Source organism: Sciurus vulgaris (genome assembly GCF_902686455.1).
Source record: "Sciurus vulgaris genome assembly, chromosome: 4".
Taxonomy (NCBI): Eukaryota; Metazoa; Chordata; class Mammalia; order Rodentia; family Sciuridae; genus Sciurus; species Sciurus vulgaris.
Window position 1 is genome coordinate 71250677 of NC_136464.1, and position 23808 is coordinate 71274484.

Consider the following 23808-nt stretch of genomic DNA (forward strand, 5'->3'; position numbering starts at 1 on the left):
AAAACCCGTGTTCTACCAGTCTTTTAACTCTATAAACCGTAGAAGACCCGTCGGAAACATTTGTTTCCAGATTCGGGGCATTTGCGCTTTGGACTCGCTTGTCTCTGTCCGGGTTTGGCTGACGAAGATAGTCGGAGCATAGGGCGAGCAGAGGCAGGAGGTGCCAGGGCTTCCCTCTAGGATAGCCTCCAGCAAGTGCCGGCTCCAGGCTGGTGGGAAAGGCAACAAAGGGCGAGGCCTTTCATTCGTGGTTTTGGATCAGAGCCATCCTGGGGGTAAAAGTGAGGGGGCTACATTTCCAGGTAGAAAACCACTCAAGAGCCTTTTCGAGCATTGTTTCTCCTTTGGGAAAGCGGGTCAACAGCTCAAAACCCACCCGGGTTTCCTTCCTTGGAGGCTGCCATGTGAGTGGCATTCTTGACACAACGAGCTAGGAGGTTTTTGCACAATGCCATGAGGGTCCTTCTCCACCCTCCTTGCAAAAGGCGCCGCGCAGTCCGGCAGTAGATCTACTGTGGACCTGGTTCCCGAGAGATGGGAGTGCCACCTTCCTCCTGACGCCTCCCGATAATCAACTACAGACCAGCCTTCTGAGTTCAGGTCACGTAACAGGTTCGGGGTTGAAAACCGACTTCCGCTGAATGCCTTCAGGCTTTGCTTGAGTAGCGCGAGAACGGGCGCGTCCGGGTTCCCACCCAGGCTCCAGCACTCTCTGGCTCAGCACCCAGACTTTTTCAAGAATAAAATAGTCTCTTAAGAACCGTCGCCCGTGCTGTTCAAAAGCAATGTTCTCTGACGTCTCTGGCCACCCAGAAAGCCTCCATCTCCCATCTCGGAGATGGGGAGTAGAGTGAGTGCTGTAGGGCATACAGTGAAATCCAGCAGGCATTGATAATCACTACTCTTTCAATCCGAAAGCATTTAGAAGGAGTGCAGGATTTGTACCATAGGAAAACTCCTAGAGGGTTTGGGAGTGTAGGTGTCAACAAAACAAATTAACTTTGCCTTCTGATTTCTTAGAGTTTCAGTAGGAATCTGCTTATGTAATGAAAAATTAAAGTTGATCTATAGTATTAATGCATTTTCAAAGACTTTCAGTGTTCTCCCTTTCCCACTGTCAATGTTTTTTGGAGTGCATTCTCTACAAAGAGTAATAATACTGTCACTGTTTTCAGTTTCTAAAGTTTCCCAATGCGTTCACAGCAATGCCTCTCCACCAAGTTTGATCAGATCCTCCCTCTATCTGAGGGCCAGAGCGAGTGGAAACTCTAGAAGTAACGTACAAAATGACCCAGGTGAATATCTTGAAAAGATTACTTAGAGAGTCGACGGGTATTTGGAGGTTTTCAATGATCAGCCTTTGACAACACACAAAAGCAGGCGCGCACACATACTTGCGCGCAAAGAATAATTTCCCGTGGGCGGCCACTAGAGGGAGGGCCGCTGGATGTTTGTACAGGATGGGATAAACATGGAGCCTGCTATCTGATGGAATTTGTCTTTATGTCGCGTTTAAAAAGCTTCAAATGAGTGTGATCAAGGTGACTGTAGTCAAGTTGGAGCTACATGGGGCAGGGGTAGGGGACCGTAATTGTACCGCCTGTCCTTGGCACTCACAGATTCCTTTTGTCTTGAAACGCTGCTTTCGGTTATGGCTTCTTCATTACTTTCTACCCACCAGTCTCAAGTTGGTCAGCACAGAGCTATGGATCCTATTAAGTGGGCTCAGGTGGTAATTTCTTTTTCCTGAAGGGAATCTGTAGGAAAGTACCGCGGAAATGGAAATTCTGTTTTCTGAATTATCTATCCAACTGTTTCATTTGATTTTGAAACTGTAAAAATATAGCTGATACATCATTGGGCTAGCAAAAATGTACAGTCGGTTGGAAACAGAATTGGTCATTTCTTACAGGAAAAAAATCCAAAATCTTCTTTTCATTTTATTTCTGAGTTTGAGAGCTCAATTTCTCACCGCCAACTTGGAAATTGTTACAAAAACCTTAGAAAAATGACACTTGGAGTATTACGTTAAGAAATACTACTTCCCTGTGCAAAGGCACTTAAATTACTAATAGGTCTCTGAGTGTGAAAATCACCATAGGAAAATAAAAGATAAGGGCCATTTGAACACATAAATACTTTCCCTTATTGTGACTCTGAATTTAAAATGGGCAGTGGGGGTAAGGTAAGATTGTTATCATCATTGGAAATTTTAAGATTGGAAAGTCTGATCCATTTCAGGTAAAAGATGTCCCGATGGATTTCAACTAACTTTGCTAAATGAATCAGAATGATGACTCAAAACAAGAGCGAAAAAGGAAAGTGATTTCCCTGAAAACCAGGTGTTGAGCGTCTTTTCTTGGTGACCCAATACTGGGTGCGCGCGCGCAGAGTGGCCAGACCCTTCTCCACGCAGCTCGGGCTCTGTTCAATTCGGCAAGCGCACCCAAGGCAGAAATGCCACGGGTATACCGCCTCCGATGATGGGCTTGGGTATTCGGCATTACGCAGCGCCACCAGCGCTTTTTTCTCTCCGAAGTCAGCCACTCTCAACCGTGCGAGCAGCAGATAGCCCTATGTGCGCTACAATCGTTGGGGCGGGGAGACCTGGCGCTCAACCGGCCAGCTCGGCTGGTACTGACGTCCATTCAGGCCTTTAAATGTGTGTTTCCCTGCGCAGGAGGGAATAGACTTTGTAGCAGTCACTTTGCCCGAAGGGAGACGCGTCAGGCGACAGCTCTGACTCCCCTCTCTCTTCCCGGAGCTGCGTTTATCTCTGTCCTCTTTGCACCAAGTCCCTGCCAGCCACTCCAGCGAGAGGCGCATTTGGTACAAGCACCTCAGGCGTGAACCAACAGGACTCCCCATGCCCTGTGCTTTTCCGATGGACTTGAAGATCAAAGATTGCGAGGTGTGCCCGGAGATCGCTCTAAGAGCAGGGAGCATCTTCTAGATTTTGGTGTGTGTTTGGGGAGGGAGGGTTCTCAGAACTGGTGAAAGCGTCCTCCGTGCATCCGCATCTGCAACTTGTTTTGGTTTCTTCTCAGTTCTGTGTGTGCGGTTACAACATCAAAGTTTTTTCTCTTTTACAAGCAAAACATTATAATTTTAATTATCCTCCTCTACTCGCGCTGTCTCTGCCAGGCCTTCTAGCTGTGCGGTGAGTAGATAACGGGGCGCGCAGTGTGGCAGCGGCAGTGGAGATTGGCACGGTCAGAAGCAGCGGAAGGGAAGAAGCTGCTGCCGGGGACTCCCTGGGTGACCCTTTGCCAAACGAAAGGGCCAGAACCTTCCGGGACGCTGGTGCCTGCACACTGGATTTTAAACACCTTCCTGGTTGTGCGTCTCTGTCCCTTTTTCTCAATTGGTAACTAGTCGGGGGCAAGCGCTTGGCAGGAGCGCTCTGCGGGACCTAAGCTCCTGGCTGCTTGGGATCTGTGCGTCTGCTGCTGCGGAAGGAGCGAAGTGGAGGACGCCAGCGGATGCTTACTGGAGCCTGGAGGTAGGTAAGGGGGTGGGATCCTGATTTTCCTGCTGAGCCCAGATTCCAAAACGTTGTCTGGTTTCATGGAGAGGAGACTGTCTTTCTCACCCTCATTTTCTTTCTCACCCCCACCCTTTATGGAGTCAGGCTTAGGAATAATCAAATCCAATGCACCCGCAAGGTGGACTACCTCCACCGCTCACCGCCTGAATGCTTGGCTCCTTCCATATATGGTCGTGGTGTTGGGGGAATATGAGTTTCCCAGGGAAGTTGATACCTTAGAGAATTTGAGAATGTCCAAGTTGATTGTATTCAGTTTCTTAAAGGATATATTTCCTGTGGGCAAGAATTATGGGAAATAAATGTCAGTATCATATGCAGCTGCAATAACAGGTCAAAAATCTTCATTTTCACCCAAAAGTTTTCCCCATGCAAGTTTTCTCAATGTCCAGATATAGTCAAAAGAGACTTGGCTTGTTCCATTATGCTTAAACGGAAGGGGAATCTTGTCATTCTACTTTAAAGTAGAAGTGCAATATCAAGGACATTGTAGTTTCTTCTCCAACCTATCTCCCCCACCCCGCCCCATTAACCACTGTAATTGTAGAAAGCAACGCTTTTACAATGTGTAGTGGTGATGGAAGTATTTGCTGTTTCCACACTTGCCAGAAGTTTTTATTTAAATATATGACCCTCTTTAGTTGAGAAACAATTTGGGGTAAGATTGAACTAAGTATTCTTGAATGCAATTCAACATGTAAGAGTTTGTATATGATGTGTGGTGAATAGAATGTGTAATTGGTTCCTACTCTTGTATTTTAGCTAATAAGAATTACATGAAATGATAGAAACAACCATTGAATTTTGGCAAACTATTTTTTTTTTTTACCTGTGGAGAAATTTTTAAAATCAATATTAAAACTTGGTAAAACGTGGTTGGCAAGAATATGAATGTACAGAGGAAAACAGAGAAGCAAGTTAACTTTAACAGGGTGGTTTATTGAAAATAGTGTTTGGGATTTCATAGCTACATATGGTAATCAGTGAAATAAATGAACCAGTTAGTATTCTGAGCTTGCAATACTTGGCTCCATAGAGAGATTGCTGTTACATTTCATTTACAGTCTCATTTGTGGGAATAAAATAATGTGGGATGGATTTATCCACTTCCACACACTCATATGCTGTAGATTTCAGGATGTCCTCAAAAGCAGAGGGAGACAAGAGCCAATATCAGACCCCATTAAACAACACCATCTCTCCTTTATAAAGGGCCTGCACATATACTGTAACTAGCGGAATCTGGAACTGCCCCCAATCCCGCTTTTTTCTCTTACCTCCTATGCACTTGTAGCTTCCAGTTTGGACCTAAATCTCTCTTCAATAGGCCTTTTTACTCATGTGTTTTTCCTCACAGGGCGACTCAGAGTTAGGGTTACTCTAAATTAAAATAATACTTTGATGTGTATTTTGAGGAGTTGTTGGGTAGAAACCATGTATGCACAGGTTTCCTATTGAGCCAGATGTGTGGGGGCACCTGTGAGCTTTAGGGACCCACTGAATACAACTGAAATGGTAGGTAGTCATATTTAGGAACATGAACTGAAATTAGTGAGAATTAGGTTACAGTAGAAGGGGAGGAAAATGAAATAAAACAAAAAATGTAGAGGTGTCTGTGTCTGGAGAAGGTAAATTATCTTCAGCAGTAATCAGTCTTATCTTAGATCTGCATGAGCAGGTTTATCTCAAAGGGCAGATTCTTTTCTTGGAAAGACTTCAGAATCCCAGGAAAATAAACAACTCTCATTTGCAGTTATTAACTTTCAAACAAACTATTTAGTCAGGGTATAGAACAGTTTTTCTCAAAACTTAATGCCTGAGGATTGATGACAATTGCAATTTATGATCCCCAAGACAGAGAAACTGGTTCAGGAGAGTCCAGTTAACTAATTATATACTTAGCACCATGGCTGATTCCAATTCCACTTTAAGACTCATCCTGTGAAAATTACAGGCTTAGATTAATGAACTTGCTTTTGAGAGGGAATGTGTCATACTAGCATGTTCATCGAAAACTTTCCCCAGTACTTGTTATCTTCTTTAATTTTCCTTGGTTTTCCTTGTCAATGCCATTATATTGTCATGTCTGACCTGCTAGGAGATGACTATTCTCAATACTAATCTATCATTTGTATATTTGTAACCTGGATAGTGGCTATTTGAGATTAAGACTGAATAGTATTGTTACTACTGAGGTGATGGAAACACTTTACCTTTATTGAGGTCTTAGGTGAAAAAAACAAAAGGAAATCAATATAGTAATGGGTTTGGTTAGATGGTAACTTGAAGTAAATGTTGTGATAATTACTTTCTCACTAGAAGGAGAACAGTTTTTATATGCTCACCTTTTTATTTCACATATTTATCTTTTTTTCTTCATAATGCTTGGTAGCTTCCATGAAAATATAAAAAGAGAAAATAAACATTTTAAAAAACGTACAATTAATTTTTTTCCAGTAAACCTCTTCATTTCCATTCATAAAACTTCCCAAAGGTAATATAAAAGTGAAGGAAATGATTGCTGAACTTCAAAACCCAGTGGTGAGATTGGTCATATCTTCAGTTCTTTTTTGAAAGTGACATCTCCGTGAAATTTGTCATTTCTTCTACTCTTTCCAGGCAAAAGATGTTGGTCATTTATTACCATGATTTTCAATCCATGTGGTAGTCATTGACACTGTGTTATCAGAGTTCTCAGTAATTTTTTAAGACTATTTTCTTATGCAATGCTATTTGGACAGAACATGTTTTTTTTTCGGTTGTAAGCATTTTGAGTTTTCTGTTAAAAAGTTTACACAATAACAGTTCAGCATCACATTTGAATATGGGAAAGAGATATTGTACTTCCTAAAAACAAAACAAAACAAAACATTTCAGTCAACTGGCTTCCCAGGCTACCTTACGTATTAGCAAATTATTAGTTGTCTTTTATTTTAACCTACGTGTGTATTATTTTTTTTTCAAAATGCAACTTGTATGCTTTAATGGAATATGTCTTCAAGAAATAGCATGGATTAAGGTGAATTATAAGATTATTTTTGAGTTTTGTTTGTTTGTTGAACTTCCAGTAATCTCTTTAGATATTGGTCGATGGCACTCTTAAAAATTTGGAGACCTGTGCAGGAAATCACAAAACTAAATCTCAGCCACGTACCTAAGCCAAAGAGAGGTATGCTTTTACTTCATATTAATACCAAATCATGGCTGTTATGTTGATATAAGGAGTTTCAAACATAATATCACAGTATCCAAGGTTTTTGCAGTAGTTTAAAAGATTTTTCTTTTCTAAATTATTGACACCATTGATGGCAAACATTATCCATTTCTAAATATACAAAAGGCATATGGAATTTTGTTTTGGAGTTTTAGAAATTCCTTTTTATGTCATATCGCCCCTCTCCCCATGGGGTGAAAGAGTAGGCCACATGGTGGTGCTATTGCAATGCATAATATTTTGAATAATTCTACCCTTTGAACCATTTTTAGCTACAACTATACCAATGGAAACATTGGAATTTTCTCTAATGATAGATTGTCTGACAGTCTCCCTCAATTAAAAAAAAAAAACAATAGATATCTATTAGAAGGTCTCATGGCCCATTATTCATGAGGACTTCCTTTAAAAGTATAATTCCCCAATCTCTGTCCAAGAGGACCTGGTATCAGTGAATCCTATCTTTTCTTTCCTCTCTCCCTTTTCTGTGTTCTGATATAAATCACATAATCTTTAAAGAAGACATGGTATTCAAACTGATTTAACATACATCAGAAATATATTTTTTTCCATCATAATAGTATATGTGTTCTCAGTTTGTCCTACGTTCATAAAATCAGAATGGTTTCTCATGCACACGTGAATATGTGTTTACGTTGAATACATCCATGCTACTTGAAAAAAGAAAAAAATCCATTCATGCTGACAGTCAGGGATTGTCTGGATGGACAGTCATGGATTCTTTAAAGGGATATTACTTTACATTTGAAAAGAGGACCCCTAGAAAAGGACAAATCTTAACACCTTTCTTAGAAAGGTTTTCATGTCCTTAGACAAAAACTTTTACAACTGATATCACAAAACATAGCCACTTCTGTGTAAGGTTAATTTGTCAACTTGAATGAGATCTACTGGTTTGATAGCTCATGTCTAAAGTGCCAGAGTTTACCCAAAGTCTTTAGGTATAAACAGAAAACAAGAACTTATCTACAAATTCAGATTGAAGCAAGGAGAAGAGGACATTAACAATAAAATCTCCAGGGAACAGGAGGTGAAATCCAGGGACTAGAAAGACATAATAAAGGTTACCCAAATGATAGATCCTATTCCTTTTTGGACTTGGCATTTGACCAGGTTTATGAGTAGAGGCAGACTTGAAGAGACTTCCCTGGTAAAAAGAGCAAATCCAAAAGACAGAAGAAATCATGATGCCTGGGTCCAGTCCAGATTTTCTTTGAGGGTTGGGGTATAACATTTGCCTGCCTCTTTTCCGAGGTTCTTCTTCTGTCAACTTGCATATTGTTTTATGGGATAACAACTTACAAGTTTTATTTATAATGAAAAGGGATTATTTTCTTTAATTTTTAAAACTATAATGTAGTTGTCTTCTAAGAAGTACATCTCCTTGTTTATTTTTTAGCAAAATGTCTGAGATTGATGAATGAATAATTTAAATTAAAATGCTTTACAATTTATGTAAAATACTCTTACACTTAGATGTTTCTGGCCTGTAACCTACAGCTGCATAAAATACAGTGAAATAGACATATTGCCTCATGTTTCAAAGATGATTCAAACGTTAGGAATGACTTATGTAACTTTAGGTATTTTCTACCTTTCTTACAATTGTTATTTGTGAATCAACCACTTAAATCCTCACCTCTTCTTTGGCACTGAATTCAGGAGTGAAGCACAGAAGAAAAAGGAAATATAACTATTGGTTATGACTTGAGATATTGATCTATGACTAATATAAAAAAGAGGTTTTAAATTAAAAAATGTTCTCACTTTTATACATACCTCAAGTAAGAAAATAACATGTACATGATATGTATTTAAAATGTACATGTGCATAAATATATATTAAGATTTTTCTTCTGGATTTCACATTTTATATCTACTCCTATTCATTCCAAATTTTTCCCCATTGTCACCAAGAACTGACATTCCTAAATAATAAATTATTAGATAATCTGTGCTTGACTCAAAATTCTTCCATAAAAATATTTCAAAAAAATAACTAACCAATAGGCATAAGTTAAAAACTCATAAAATTTTAGGTCTTTTTATTTTCTTTGCTAAAACAATAAACCAAATGCTGTTCAAATTATTATTTATAGATTTCAATATGCTTAGAAGAATAAAAATTAATTGAGTTCAATGAAGTTGTGATTTAATCATTTGATGAATCAACAGAATCTGATTGCTATTTTAAAAATAGCTTTGTAATATTAATACAATATATGTATATATTCAGAACAATTTTTGCTAATGCATTATGTATTAAATTTGCATCTGCATAACACTTTATGTTCTTTTAAAGGGGTTTATAAATGTTGAACAAAAGTTACTTAAAAAGGGTCTTTATCTGCAAAGATGTATACAGTATGTAAAGATGAGCTGACATCATTATTTTCATTTTATTTTATATAGATTAATTTTAAAGAGTTTATAGTTCTAAAAATTTAATACAATTCAAAAAATACTATATTAATTATTATAGCAGTGCTAACACATATTATCTGTGACTTTGCAACAAACATGAAAACTTCATACTCTGTTTTCATTTCTTATGTTCTTTTCTCTTAGAAATATTATAGTGACATATTAAAAATGCAGTGATATAATTTTTGGATGTTAACATTCAAATGTGACACTCAAAATAATTTATTTTTCCCTTGTATTATTATGAAAATTATAATAAGTAAATGTAATGATAACTAAAATGTGACATCATAATCTCTGGGTATTGAGATTTTCTCTCTAGCTGTCTGAATTATTTCCTAAAAGGAAAAGAGCATGTAGTTTAAAACTTTTGTAGGTTTGTATTCTTATTAGCATTTTTGTAATCAGTTATAAAATTATGACCCTATGAAAATGCACATGAAACACTTGCACAAAACCCAAAATAATATGTAAAAAATGCCCACAATTCCCAATCTCCCACCAGTTATTTACATTCTGAAATATATTTACAGTCCGCTGCATACTTAGCTCTTGGAATGCTTTGCAACAGAGAATTAGAATACATCTAGACCATGGCATGCTGATGATATTTGTAATGTTTTAAGGAATTGCAAACCCATTTTAAGGATCTTGGTTCCAAAATTAATAGGTTAAATTGGGTGAGAAAGCAGAATGAGTCTGTATTACCCATCGTGGGCATATACTTAGAAAAGGGCATATTGGTTATTAAAAATAGGTGAGAATTTGAGCAAGACAGCAATATCCCCATCCATCTTCCAAGTAGAGAAAAACAAAAACAAAAACATTTTAGGTTCAGTCATAGTGGAGGAGACTAATTTCTCCAGGCAAAAATTTGATTAATTAATAAATAAAAAGTTGTGAAATGAAAAACTCACTGTAATGAGCTTTTAAATGATTACAAATTGAACTTTCCAGTATTTAAAATAAATTCTACTTGTTACTGCTACCTTCATTATTGTTCTTCATCTGGAAAACTACATTTTTCTACACTAAAAATAACCAAAAACACATTTCAAAATTTTTTTAAATATTAATGTAATACTTTTGTCCTATTAAATATCTACATACCTAGACTGGGCAGTTTACATGTAGAGATAAAATAATAAATAATCATATATTGGTTCTTTTATGCAACTTATTAAAGTACTTTACATTTATTAACTTATCTAATTCTTGTTTTCCTAAAGTCTAATTATTTTCCCAGTTTATAGATAAGAAATGTGTGTTCAGGAAAGTCAAAATGTTTGTGCAGTTCCCAGTCAGCAGGAGGAGTATGGATTCAGATCATGGATCCGGATACTCTGTTCTTGATTGCTGCATTCTGAGGGTTCTTGACGGTATTTCAAATAAATACCATCAACCATAATAATCGTAGTTTGGATTGACCTTACTAAAGTCAACTCCAGCAGTATGTGATTGTGTTTTGCCAGAACCAATTCTCTAAAATTTTTCTATTCTCATGAAAAATACATATAGAAGTATTCTATTTAATACATATAGAAGTCATCTTAATATGCAAACTTTTATTTTATATTCTTATAAGTTAATTTTAATGATTGATGCATAATTTTTCTTCTTCATAAATGGAGAAATCCCTAATGTTACATTTAAGTCACACAGTATTGCATTTGATATGTCTACATATGTTGGATGCATTTTTTTTTTTTTTTTTTTTTTGCAAGGTAAGGCTATTTCTGAAAAGAAAGTTTTACTTGTACAGTGTTGGTCAATACCTTCACAATCCTGCCTTCATTGTTTGCACATACAAATATTTGATTTTTAACTTAATTCAAACTTCACTGAGTTTCTTTCTGTTTTGAAAAGTGCAATAGTTCTTCCTCATTCGTCATCATGTTTAGGTATTATTCTCTTCCTGTGTATCCATCCAGATTGGGATTGTGGAGGGGAAATATTGCTCTTTATACCATGACTGCTAGTGGATTGATCCATGCTAGGTTGTTAGATCAGTACAGTATGGAGTTCAGCAGCCAAGCTTCTAAAGGCTCCATAGTTACTATGGAACTGGGTGTTTTTCTTAGACTTCAGTTTCCTCAGTGCTTGTACCTCAGAGAATTTCAAGACTGGGGGAAGAGCAGTAGAAAAAATATGAAGTCAATATGAGTTCTGGATAGTTCAATGGGTACACAAGGACCTTTTATAGTAAAACACACACAAAGATATATTTTAAAAAATACAGTTGAAATTGTTCATTAATATTTGATAGTAAAACACTTCAGAAATATTCAATTTTCCAGCATTAATAAATTCAAAAAACCAAAACAAATAATGTAAGCCTTAAATCCTATGAGAGCTGCAACTGAAACATTTTACCTAAGTGAATTTTCCTAATGAATGACTAGCTCAATTAAAAAAAAAACAAAGCAAATTAACAAAAAAGGACAGTATTTCTGTTGTTCATTGAGTTTTTGTAGGCTTTGAACAGTTACAATAAAAAATAAAAACAGTACTGCAGTGAGTAAAAGAAACTGGATTTCTTCTAGAATTTTATTTATTTTACATCACCATCCTTGTTGAAAATTATCTGAAATGAAAGCATGGTTATTAGAAATAATTGTATTTCTTATTATAAGGACTCCACATTCTATCCTGATTTCATTAGAATTGCATTTATAGATGTTACTTGTAATTCTTCTTTCATTTTTTGTTGTTGTCATTGTGTTGTTTATTTGTTTTAGCACAAAACAATGTCCCTCAGGCTCCTTTACTATTCGGGACTATCGTTTAAAAGTTAGAGTAAAATTAACTTAAAAGTTTAGATAGAAGATAGTCTTAGAATTGTGTTCGGTTCTAAAAGCTGATTAGTACTAAAGAGAGATTTGTCTCTGAGGTTAAGACTTTAGCCTTAGAACAGTAGCCAAATTGGATCTATTGCCACGCTGAACTTCAGTTCTTCCAATTTAAATGATCATTGTCAGACAGGTAATTAGGAGGATAGAAATTAAAAGAAAGAGCACTGGAGAAGTTATTAGGTGATTTCACTCTGAAACAATATAGAATCAATACGATTCCTCTGGATGCGTGAGCCCTAATTGTTAGAGAGTATAAGCACAGTGCACTTCCTGCCAGGAAATCATCTGGCTACATCAGATGTTTCCAAGCCAGTGTAATGTTTGATGATAAAATTCTGCAGACTAGATCTCCTGGAGTAGTCATCTGCTTTTTTGTGGTTTTTCAACGGTAAAAATGTGAGCACATTGTTTGACTTTCATGAGCACACTGCATATTATTTAAGTTTTTTATTATTTACAGTTATTGTAGTGAAGATTATACTTTCTTATCAGAGAAGTGTTATTAATGTGAGTTATTAATTATTGTTAAGTCACTACGTGAGGTCCGGTCATACACTTTTTCTTTAGACCTTACAAATAAAATCATTTTGCTCTACCACACTTTCAACATAAAATGTGCGACAGGGTAAGTAAATTATAATAGATGCCAATACTTGGGAAGAGAAAGAATAGGAGATACATCTGAGACAGTGATTTTTGGGGAATATATTCCTTTTTATTCATGTTTACAAATTAGTAATTTATTTCCAAGCTCATCTCTTTCTTAAAATACCTCACTGTATCAGTCAGGGGTCTCCAGAGAAATAACTGATTGGGTATATGTTGATTTATGACACAATTTATTATGGGAATTGACTAATGCAATTATGGAGGCTGAGATTTCTGAGGATGTGCAATCTTCAAGTTGTAGGCCCAGAGAGCCAGACATGCAGTTCAGCCCCAAGGCCAATTTGAGAATTGGTCACCTCAAACCAGAAGTAGTTCCAAAGCTCCATTGAGGGATCACAGCAGTAGGCTTTTCTACTACAAACTGGAAAGTACAGGGAAGAAAATATATGATTGGATACAATATTGATGTTGCCTTATTTGGTCTGTCTCATTGCGAAGTCCCTACTTATATAAGTTTCTTGGTTGTTTCTGATTGATTGGGGTTAGATTCTGTTTTTCTTTAATATAGGACTCCACAAAAATAGCTCAAGTTAACTTTTGCTTATGTTTGCAAATCAAGCAAGATTGAGGTCACTTAAGGGACTAACTATCTTCTCAGGAATTATTCAGGCTTTATCTCCATTTTAATTAACTTTTATGTTTTACCAAAGATCTAGACATCTCTTAGATCACTCAAGTAGCTGGGATTTTGGTCTTATTACACCATTACTATTTTTTTTTTTTTTTTTTTTTTTTGGTCTGGTACTGGGTGCTCTTAACCACTGAGCCACATACCCAGCCTTTTTTATTTTTTATTTTGAGTTGGGTTTCACTAAGTTGCTCAGGGCCTTGCTAAACTGATGGATTTAAACCTGTGATCCTCTTGCCTCAGCTTCTGGAGCCACTGGGATTACAGGTGTGTGCCACCACTTCCAGTTGCATATCTTACTTCTTGGTACATTTTTCCCCCTAATTTCAGCATAATACATAACAATGATGAACATTAAAAATAAGGAAAAAATATTTTCTCTAGCCCTGAAAAGTATCCTGGTTAAATTTTAGTTGCCTGTAATTCTCTGTCTAGCTCATTTATATTTAAATAAAATAAATGACTTTTGTAATTTATAAATTTATTAGAGACATTTTTATACCAATATCTCTGTGGCTGTCAATGGTTTTATACACATGATATAAGTTTCATTAATATCTCTAATGTTACAACCTAGTATCAGATTGCATTAGATTTACTGATGTGTTTTGTTACTGTGCATAATTTTATGAAAGTTGATTTTTCTGTCAGTACTTGTAATTTGAAGATCTTCATTTTAAATACCTAATTTTGGTTGTTTTATTTATATATATTTTTTTCTTTCAATTTTCTGCATGGAATCTACCAACTGCACCAGAGCAAATGTTGCTTTACTTAGATATAGACTGCTGACTCTGACAATAATTTTTATCAGTAACCTCAATTTAATCTCAATACTGCTACTTCTATATGGCTTCACTTCAGCAGTATTATAAATATTGCTTCCAGAAATATTTTATACATATTTGTGGATATCCTCAATTACTCTCTTATGATAAATTTCTATTGGCAGAAAATTATTGGCCTAAATTATATGTGTAGAGATGAAGCTATGTGCAATCAGGGTTATATTTTCCCATATTATTGCTATTTTTCATTATGTGGTTTTTAAGGATGAGATTGATCTTTAATATTCAACAATTTTTCATTAATATATCTTCATTTCTGAAATGATTTCATGTCATTTTGCAGTTTTTCCAGTGAGTAATAGATTTGTTATTTATTCCTATTTTTCACAATTTGGCACCTTCAGCTCAACTTTTGATAGTTTATTTGAATATGTGCTTGTGTACCTTTTTTTTTTTTTTTTTTCCACATAAGTTTATTAAGCAAACAGAGTGTCTCCCTGCGGGGTAAGAGAGAAAATGAGAGGAAAAGAGAAAGGAAAGAGAAAGGGTGTGCGCTAGAGAGAGTGGAAAAGCGAGGAGGAGAAAGAAAGTGAGTCAGGGGGAGAGAAAAGCAAGTGAGTAGGAGAGAGAAAAGCAAGAGAAAAGATCTGTGCTTGTGTTCTTAATATGGTTTTGTCAAATCTATTAATCTTTCCCATTGAACTTTCTGCCTTTATTTTCATAAAAAATTTTCTCACTATATAATCATTTGAATATTCATTATTTGAAAGTTTTGTTTTGCTTTTAATGCAAGCTGAGTTAATCATATTGTAAAATATTTAAAAGGGTTTGATTTTTTAATCAATTTGCAGATAACCAATTATTTAATGATAATTTTTTCAATAGTTTAATGTTTTATAATGTAATATTTTATAATGTTTTAAGTTTTATAATGTAAAAGTACAGCTTGAAATTAATGCTGTTTCCTATAAATGGAAAATGATTTCAGGTAACTTTGAAAGGCACAATTTACTGTTATTCGTGAATGACATCTTGAGTATTTTTGTCTTGTGATGTTACAGGGCAAAATGACATCATCCCACTAAGATAACCTTAGGTGTTATACTGACATCTTAGTCTGACTAATATACTACTTATTATTAAGTAAAATTCTACAACAAGTTTGGAATTCCTTTAGGAAGTTTCTTAGAAATCAATCAAGCATATTGGTTTGTTTAAAAACTTAGGATTTGAGATTTATTATATACAAATTGAAACCACCCCACTCTAAAAAAATCTTAGCAAACTTTTAACGTCAGTCAAAATATTAGTCTTTTAATTTTAGATCACAGGAACATGCTGTTTAAAATTGTGTTGAAATTTTACTTGGAAATCATCTTCAGAAGAAAGTGTACTTTGAATTATTATTTTTGTTATAGAAGATACTATTAGAATATAACTGTCTAACAAAAAATATTTTTAAGAATTGCTTTATCACCCATGCATTTAAACTGTAGAACAAACTCCTTCACACCAAGTATGTAGGTAGCTACTTAGTGTTCTTTCCAATAAGATAGACCTTTTTAATGTTCTACTGTGAAACTGAAAGAGCTGCTATAAAATTAATGAATATGTCGGAATTCATTACAGTCTCTAAAATGGATTTCTGTCTGCTGGTCCCTATTTTAGAGATGAGTTGAGGAAAGTTAACATCCCTATTTTAGGTAATGTCTGCTGAGAAACTGAATTTATTATGTACTTCCTGTCTGTTCAATGATATACATTTGACATTTCAAAATTTAAGCAACAAAGAATGCTTTACATTTACTTTATTGTTTTTGTTCCCTTTATTATTAGACTAGGCATATATAACATGCATTGTTTACATGCCATTTATATCAATAAAAGAGTCAAAATATATTTAGCAATTGAAGCTTTTTATCAACATTTGCCCTAAGAATGATGCATATCTTTCTTGCTTTGAGCAGTATGAATAAGAATTTGAAGAGGAAATGAAAGAAAAATGCTAGGGACTTCCTAGAGGAATTTTAACAGACTAATTCAAGATAGTTTGTAAAACATCCACAGGTTCAGAAAAATCAAAGAAGAAATAAGAATCATTGTCAGCATCATCACAAATGATTTTCCTAATGTGACTACCATTCATTATATCTTGATCTTTCCAAAATGATTAGGATACAAGGGAAGGGGGTTTTTGTTGCTGCTTAATATAGAGAATGTGTGTTTGAAAGTTTAAAGTCTGGAAGTGAATAATCAATTTACAAACCCTAAGATGAGGCATGTATTCTACAATATAAACAGTAATTTCTCTATTGTTTTTCATTGATTGTACTTGTATGGGGTCCAGAGCAATACTGTCCGAGAACAAATGCCTGAGAATTCTGAGTCTTAAGGTAGTAGCCATAGAAAGGCTAGTGTCACCAACTCACATGAAGGGATTTGGGCAATTGGGCAATTGACCCAAGAATAATCTTCATTTGGGACCCAAAATAGAAAAAAGGGGAAGGGGCTTAGAACACATGAAGCAAAACCAACCATGAATTTTTGACAGGACATAGTCAAGATTTTAGGAGAGCCCTGATCAATGCTTGGGAGTAAATACGTACTGAAAGTCTACACTTTCCCAACAGAAACATAGTACCCTGATGTGGTAGGTTGAGATAATCATTCCATAGCTTATTTTATGTGACTGTTTCAACACATGACTATTTGAATTCTGAAGATCATATAAGAACCATGAAGATATATTCAAAGCAGTGCTCAAATATTCTACATGAGATACTTTAGATTGCAGAGACACAGCTTACTAAATTTGGGATGAGACCTCAAAATTTCTGACTTTTCTTTGTATTATTTTTCTATTGATATCAACCTGCCATTCTTCATACTAGAGTCTAAAACATATATTTCCTTAGTTTCAGAGATTTGGTTTTATGATTTCAACAAGAACCTAAATCAAACTCTGAATTTTGAAGCTTACAGGTTAGTTATGGAAGTTCACAATTACTAAAGATGTAAGGTCTTTCTTAATATACCTGGTTTTCTGTTTCAAACAGTGTCTTATATATCTTACTAAAATATGTAATGTTTTTAATGTATTCTTTTTCACATTTTTATTAGTTCATTATAGTTGTACATAATGATGGGATTTATTGTTGCACATTTTTACATGCACATGATATAACAATATGATTTGGCTAATATCACTCCCCAGCACTTTCCCACTCCCTCCCCACCTCCCACCCCTTGGTCCCTTTCCTCCACTGGACTGGTCTCTCTTTGACTTCCATAAGATTTACCCCCATCTTTCTTTTACTTTTTCCTCTCTAGGCTCCACATGCGAGAGAAGACTGACAGTCCTTGAACTGAGTTTGACTTATTTCACTTAACATAATGGTCTCTAGTCCCATTAATTTTCCTGCAAATGACATGATTTCATTTCTCTTTATGACTGAATAAAACTCCATTGTGTATATATGCCACATTTTCTTTATCCATTCATTTGTTGATTGGCATCTAGGCTGGTTCCATAGTTTGGCTATTGTGAATTGTACTGCTATAAACATTGATATGCATATTTCACTTTAGTATGATGACTTTAATTCTTCAACATAAATACTGAGGAGTGATATAGCTGTGTCATATGGTGTTTTCATACCTAGTCTTTTGAGGGACCTTCATACTAATTTCCATGTATTTACAATCCTACCAACAGTGTAAAAGTATACTTTTCTTTCCACATCCTCTTCAGCATTTATTATTGTTTGTATTTTTGATGACTGCCATTTTGACTGTGTAAGATGAAATCTCAGTGTATTTTTTGATTTGCATTTCCCTAATTGCTGATGATGTTGAATATTTTTTCCCTTCATTTGTTGTCCATTTGTATTTCTTCTGTTGAAAAGTGTTTGCTAATTCATTTGTCCATTTATTAACTGGGTTGTATGATTTTTTTGGTGTAGTTTTTTGAGTGTTTTATACAGTTTAGTTATTAATCCTCTGTCAGAAGAGCAACTAGCAAAGATTTCCAGGATCCCATTCTGTAGAATCTCTATTTACAGTCTTAATAGTTTCCTTTTGTGTACAAAAACTTTTTAATTTGATGCCATTTCATTTTCTAACTGTTGGCATTATTTCCTGAGTTTTAGGGGTCCTATGGAGAAAGTCATTACTGATCTTATATACTGTAGTATTAAACCTACATTTTCTTCTAGAAGTTGTATAATTTCTTGCCTATTTCCTAAATTTTTGATCCACGTTGAGTTAATTTTTGTGCAGGGTGAGAGATAGGGGTCTATTTTTGTTCTTCTACATATGGATAATCTGTTTTCTCAGTATCATTTATTTAAAAAGGCTATCTTATCTCCAATTTATATTTTTGGCACCTTTGTCAAGGATCATACGTGTGGGTTTGGCACCATGGTCTCTGTGTCTGTTCTTATACAAGTACCATGCAGTTTTTGTTAATATAACTCTGTAGTATAATTTGAAGTCAGGTATTGTGATGCCTCCAGCATTACTTTTTGGGCTTAGAATTGTTGTAGTTATTCTGGGTCTTTTATTCTTCCAAATGAATTTTAAGACTGTTTTTTTCTAGTTCTGTGAAATGTGTTATTGGTATTTTGATGGAGATTGCATTGAGTCTGTATATTGCTTTTGGACAGCCATCTTAACAATAATAATTCTGCCTCACCATCTTCTGATGTCTTTCCATCTTCTGAGGTCTTCAATTTCTTCAATGTTCTGTAGGTTTCCTTGTACAGGTCTTTCCCTTCGTTAGATTTATTTGAAGGTATTTTGTAAAAGGTAATGAGATAGAAGCAGTAATAAAAAGCCTCCTAACAACAACCAAAAAGCTCAGGACCCAGTGGATTCCCAGCTGAATTCTACCAAAACTTTAAAGAAGAACTAGTACCAATATTCTTCAAATTATTCCATGAAATAGAAATGAATGGAACACTTCCAAATTCATTCTATGAAACCAGTATCATACTCATACCAAAACCAGATAAAAACACATCAAGGAAAGAAAACTATAGACAAACATCCCTTATGAACTTAAATGCAAAAATACTTAATAAAATATTAGCAAAATGTGTTCAACAACATATTAAGAAGATTGTATATCACAACCAAGTTGATTTTATTCCAGAGATGAAAAAATAGTTTAATATATGCAAATCAATAAATGAAATTCATCACATAAATAGAATCAAAGACAAAAATCACTTACTCATCTCAGTAGATGCAGAGAAGACCTATGACAGAATTCAGCACTCATTTATTATAATAAAAAAGAAAAATTGAAGAAACTAGATCTACAAGAAACCTACCTCAACATCATAAAAGCTACATATGAAAACCCCAAAGCTGACCTCATAGTAAATGGGGAAAAAACAAAGCCTTTCCTTTAAAATCTGGGACAAGACAAGACAAGGATATCTACTCTCACCACTTTTACTTAATATAGTGCTAGAAATTCTAGTTGGAAAAATTAGACAAGGGAAGGAAATTTAAGAGATAAAAATAGGAAGGGAAGAAATCAAACTATCATATGATATGATCCTTTACCTAGAAGATCCAAAAAACTCCACCAAAAGATTGTTAGAACTAAAAAACAAATTTCATAAAGTGGCAGATTACAAAATCAATACAAAAATCAACAACTTTCTTATGAAACAACAATGAAGTGTCTGAGAAAAATATCAGGAAAACAATTAAATTCACAATAGCCTAAAAAGAAAATGGTGTATTCTTTTAGACATTTCATGCTTAATTTTAAATTTTAGGACACACTTTGTCAGAATAGAATGAAAACAAAAAAATCTAGATTCAGAAAGTCAGATTTTAAGCTCAATGCTAACTTTTTAAAAAAAATTAATTGACAAATAATAATTCTATATATTTGATAAAATGTGCTTGTTATGATAAATGTATATATTTTCAAATGATTAAATCAGGCTAATTAATCTATTCTTGCATGCATATTATTACTTTGTTATAAAAACATTTAAAATCTACTCTTTTAGCAATTTTGAAATTTAAAATGCATACTATGAATTGTAGTCATCACGTTATACGATAGATGTCTAGTACATATTCTTCCTATCTAACTGAACTTTGTACCCTTTGATTAACATCTTCCCCCTCCCCATTACTGCCTCCACCAAGCCACTGGTAGCCACCATTCTACTGTCTACCTCTTTTTTTTTTTTTTTTTAACATCTTAATTGTAATTAAGATTATGTGGGATTTTTGTTTCTGTGCCTGGCTTATTTCACTTAACATAATATCCCCTAGATTTACTTATAATGTCACGAATGGCAAAATTTTATTTTTTAAGACTGAATAATACATTTTTGTGCATATATACCACATTTATTTATTCATATATTCATCAATAGGAACTTAGGTTACCTATATACCTGGCTATTATGAACACTGCAGCAATAAGCACAAGGATACATGTATCCCAAAGTGGTATTGCAGGATCATATGATAATTTTGTTTCTTTTGAGGTGATATCTCAAAAAAATATTGTTTTCCAAAATGACTGTACATTCCCACCAGCAGTGTACATGGGTTCCATTTTCTCTGTGTCTTTGCCAACACTTTATTTGTTTTTGAAAACAGCCATTTTACCAAGTGCACAGTGATACCTCATTATGGTTTTATTTAGCATTCCCAGGTAATTAGTGATATTGAACATTTTTTTTCATATACCTGTTTGCCATTTGTATTTCTTCTTTTGACAAATATCAGGTTCTTTATTCATTTTTTATTAGGATTATAGTATTTTTTTTCTTGTTATTGAGTTGCTGAAGTTTTTTGTACAGTTTGTATAATAACCCTTAACTTTGCAAATATTTTCTCCCCGTTTGTGAGCTATCTCTTCACCCCATTGTTTCTTTTCTTACCAGAAGATTTTAAATTTGGCACAATCTCATTCGTTTGCATTTGTTTGCATCATAAATGCTATTCAGATCACACCTAAGAGAGCACTGCTCAGATACAATATTGTGAGGCAGCTGTCTTGTATTAACTGTGTAACCTTGATCTCAGTTTCAAGTTAAAAAAATGCGAAAATCTCATTTAAATAATTTCAAATATTCCTTCCTACGTTGACATTTTATGATTTTGCAAGTATGGATTTTATTATTCAGATATATCCTCTCTTTTGTAACTTGCATGATGTGTTTAGGTATAACTTCACTCCTTTTAGCTAAAATTTCTTATTGAGTTTATATGTATTTGACAACCATCTGAATGCCTCATTTGGATGTCTCAGTGACAGAGTTCTGGCAAACTGTTTAGTATGTGGGTTGTTGTTACCTCATAAACAGATCATTAGACATTTTGATGGCATGCAAGTTTGACTCTGGGGGCATAATTGAGTCTTCAGCGAGCATTGTCAAAATAAATGTCTAATCACACCATTCAGTAGGTTGACTGCTGGATTCTGAACAGTACCTTTAAAGCTCTTAAGTAAATACAACAGGAAAGTCCTAGTCCTTCATTAAAATAGTTTTAGAATTTGAAATAGCTTGCTGTATTTAATGAAAGCTTCAACAACTTGAAATGACTTGTACTTATCCTTTAGCATCTACCAAAATGTTATTTCCTCCAGTTTTAACACTCTCTAACCGAGAGTGGAAGTTAAAAGTGAGATAAAAAAAACAGTGAGTCAAAGCTGAGTGAAGTCATTAGAATAGCTTTTTTCCCTTCCTGTCAGCTGAACATGTGAATAATCACATGAAACCTAAGGGAACAAAACCTGTATCACAGTGAATAATGAATGATTTTGCTCCAATTAAGAAGTTTCCATTCAAAAAGAAGGAGTGTAATGGCCTTCCAGTGCATCAGTTACAGTTACTTTGAAAACAAGCTTTTGTTAAACAACTTTGAACTGCCTTTTCTCACTTCTAGGAGTCCCTGAAAGTAACCAGTCTACTAGCTGTTAGAGCTTGCAACTTCCTCTTAATGTAGAGTCAGCCATGAAATTTTCAAGTGATCTGTTCAACTTAGGAATTAGTTTTTGTTACTGTTCTTAATCTTATAATTACCTTAGAGATACATGTAGAGTTTTAGTACAAAATGCACCATATTTGAAGAGTATAACCTATCTTCCTTATTATTTAAGGATAGTTTGAAATTTTTTGTCCCTTGTGATGACAGTTTATATATATATATATATATATATATTTATTTTTTTATAAATATATATATATTTATTTTTTATTTTTTGGAGCCATTTCTGCTTGTTTTTGAACTGCAGTTAACAATTTATGATCTGGTTTTATTTTCTAAATCTTACCTTTACAGAACAGGTTTTTTTCCAGAACACCTCTACACAAGAAACCTCTGTGTAAAACAGCAAGATTATTTATAGTGAAAGTGTTGGTTTATTTCATGAATTATTTATTGTTTTATAGATATGCTTGGGCATAAATATGAGGTTAATTAAAGGAATCATAAAATTTATTTTTGAAATTTTGGATATGTGTAAGTTTGGCATATATCATATTATGAACAGTGTATATCCTAATTTGATGATAGTATGTGCATAGGTGTTGCCTTTCCTTTCGACATGTGATTCCATTGTTAGGTGTACAGGGAGATATAGAGGTGTCAATAATGGTTGCAATTTTTAATAATCCCTCGTCATTTACATATGAGAACATTTTAATATGTTCATTCTCACATGATCATTATGAGAGCTGTGAGAATGTTAATATAAGTGTGATTATATCTATTTGTGGATATAAGGACAAAGATTTTAAAATGTAGTTAATGCATGTCCATATTTATACTGTTTGTATGCAGGGGCCTCCTTGAATCCCCCATCTCTTGGGCAGTAGTACAGTGGATTATTTGTACAAAGCATTAAGCTTAGCTTGGTTAAAGTCATCTGAAAATTTCTAAAGATTCCCCCACCTTATTTTTGCACATGTGAGAATTTCAACTGTTCCCAATTCTATCTAATTTCATTTTTATATGTAGGAATAGACAATTATGAGACATTTCAGAATGGGCACAAGTCCAGGACAGTTACCCAACTATTGTAAAGATGAGTTTGTTTGTATATAAATATATACATATATACATATACATATATATTCCAGTTAAAATGTTTGTTTTCCATATATGTCCAAATATACCTTTACAATATCCTCCCTATATGTAATTATGTGTACATATGTAATATAATTTTTAGTGACTCTCTGTTGCTTGAAATACATTCATGAAAGTGATCAAATTTTTAGCTAGCAATGAAGGACAGGAAATGGGTTGGAGAAAAGGGAAGCTTTCCATTGCTCCCAGGACATACTTCATGTCTGTTCCTCTTGACTCCTTTCCCTCCTCCTTTCCTTTCCCATTAACTCCTTCCTCAGAACTTTTGCTTGGATAGCTTATAAATTATTCAAATTATAAAGTCTAAAATGATATTAAATCTTTCTCTCCCCTTCTCTCTCTCATTTCTATCTTAATTCTACAGTTCATCATCTACCTTCAATGAAACTTCAGAGTCATTTTTTCTGCATCTTTCAACCTCATATTCAGTTAATGAGTCTTCTTAGTACAATCTGCATATTTTTTCTTAATTTGAAACCCTTTCATTTTATCCCACCATCTTAAGTCAACTTAGTAATTCCTCTTCTCATCTTTCT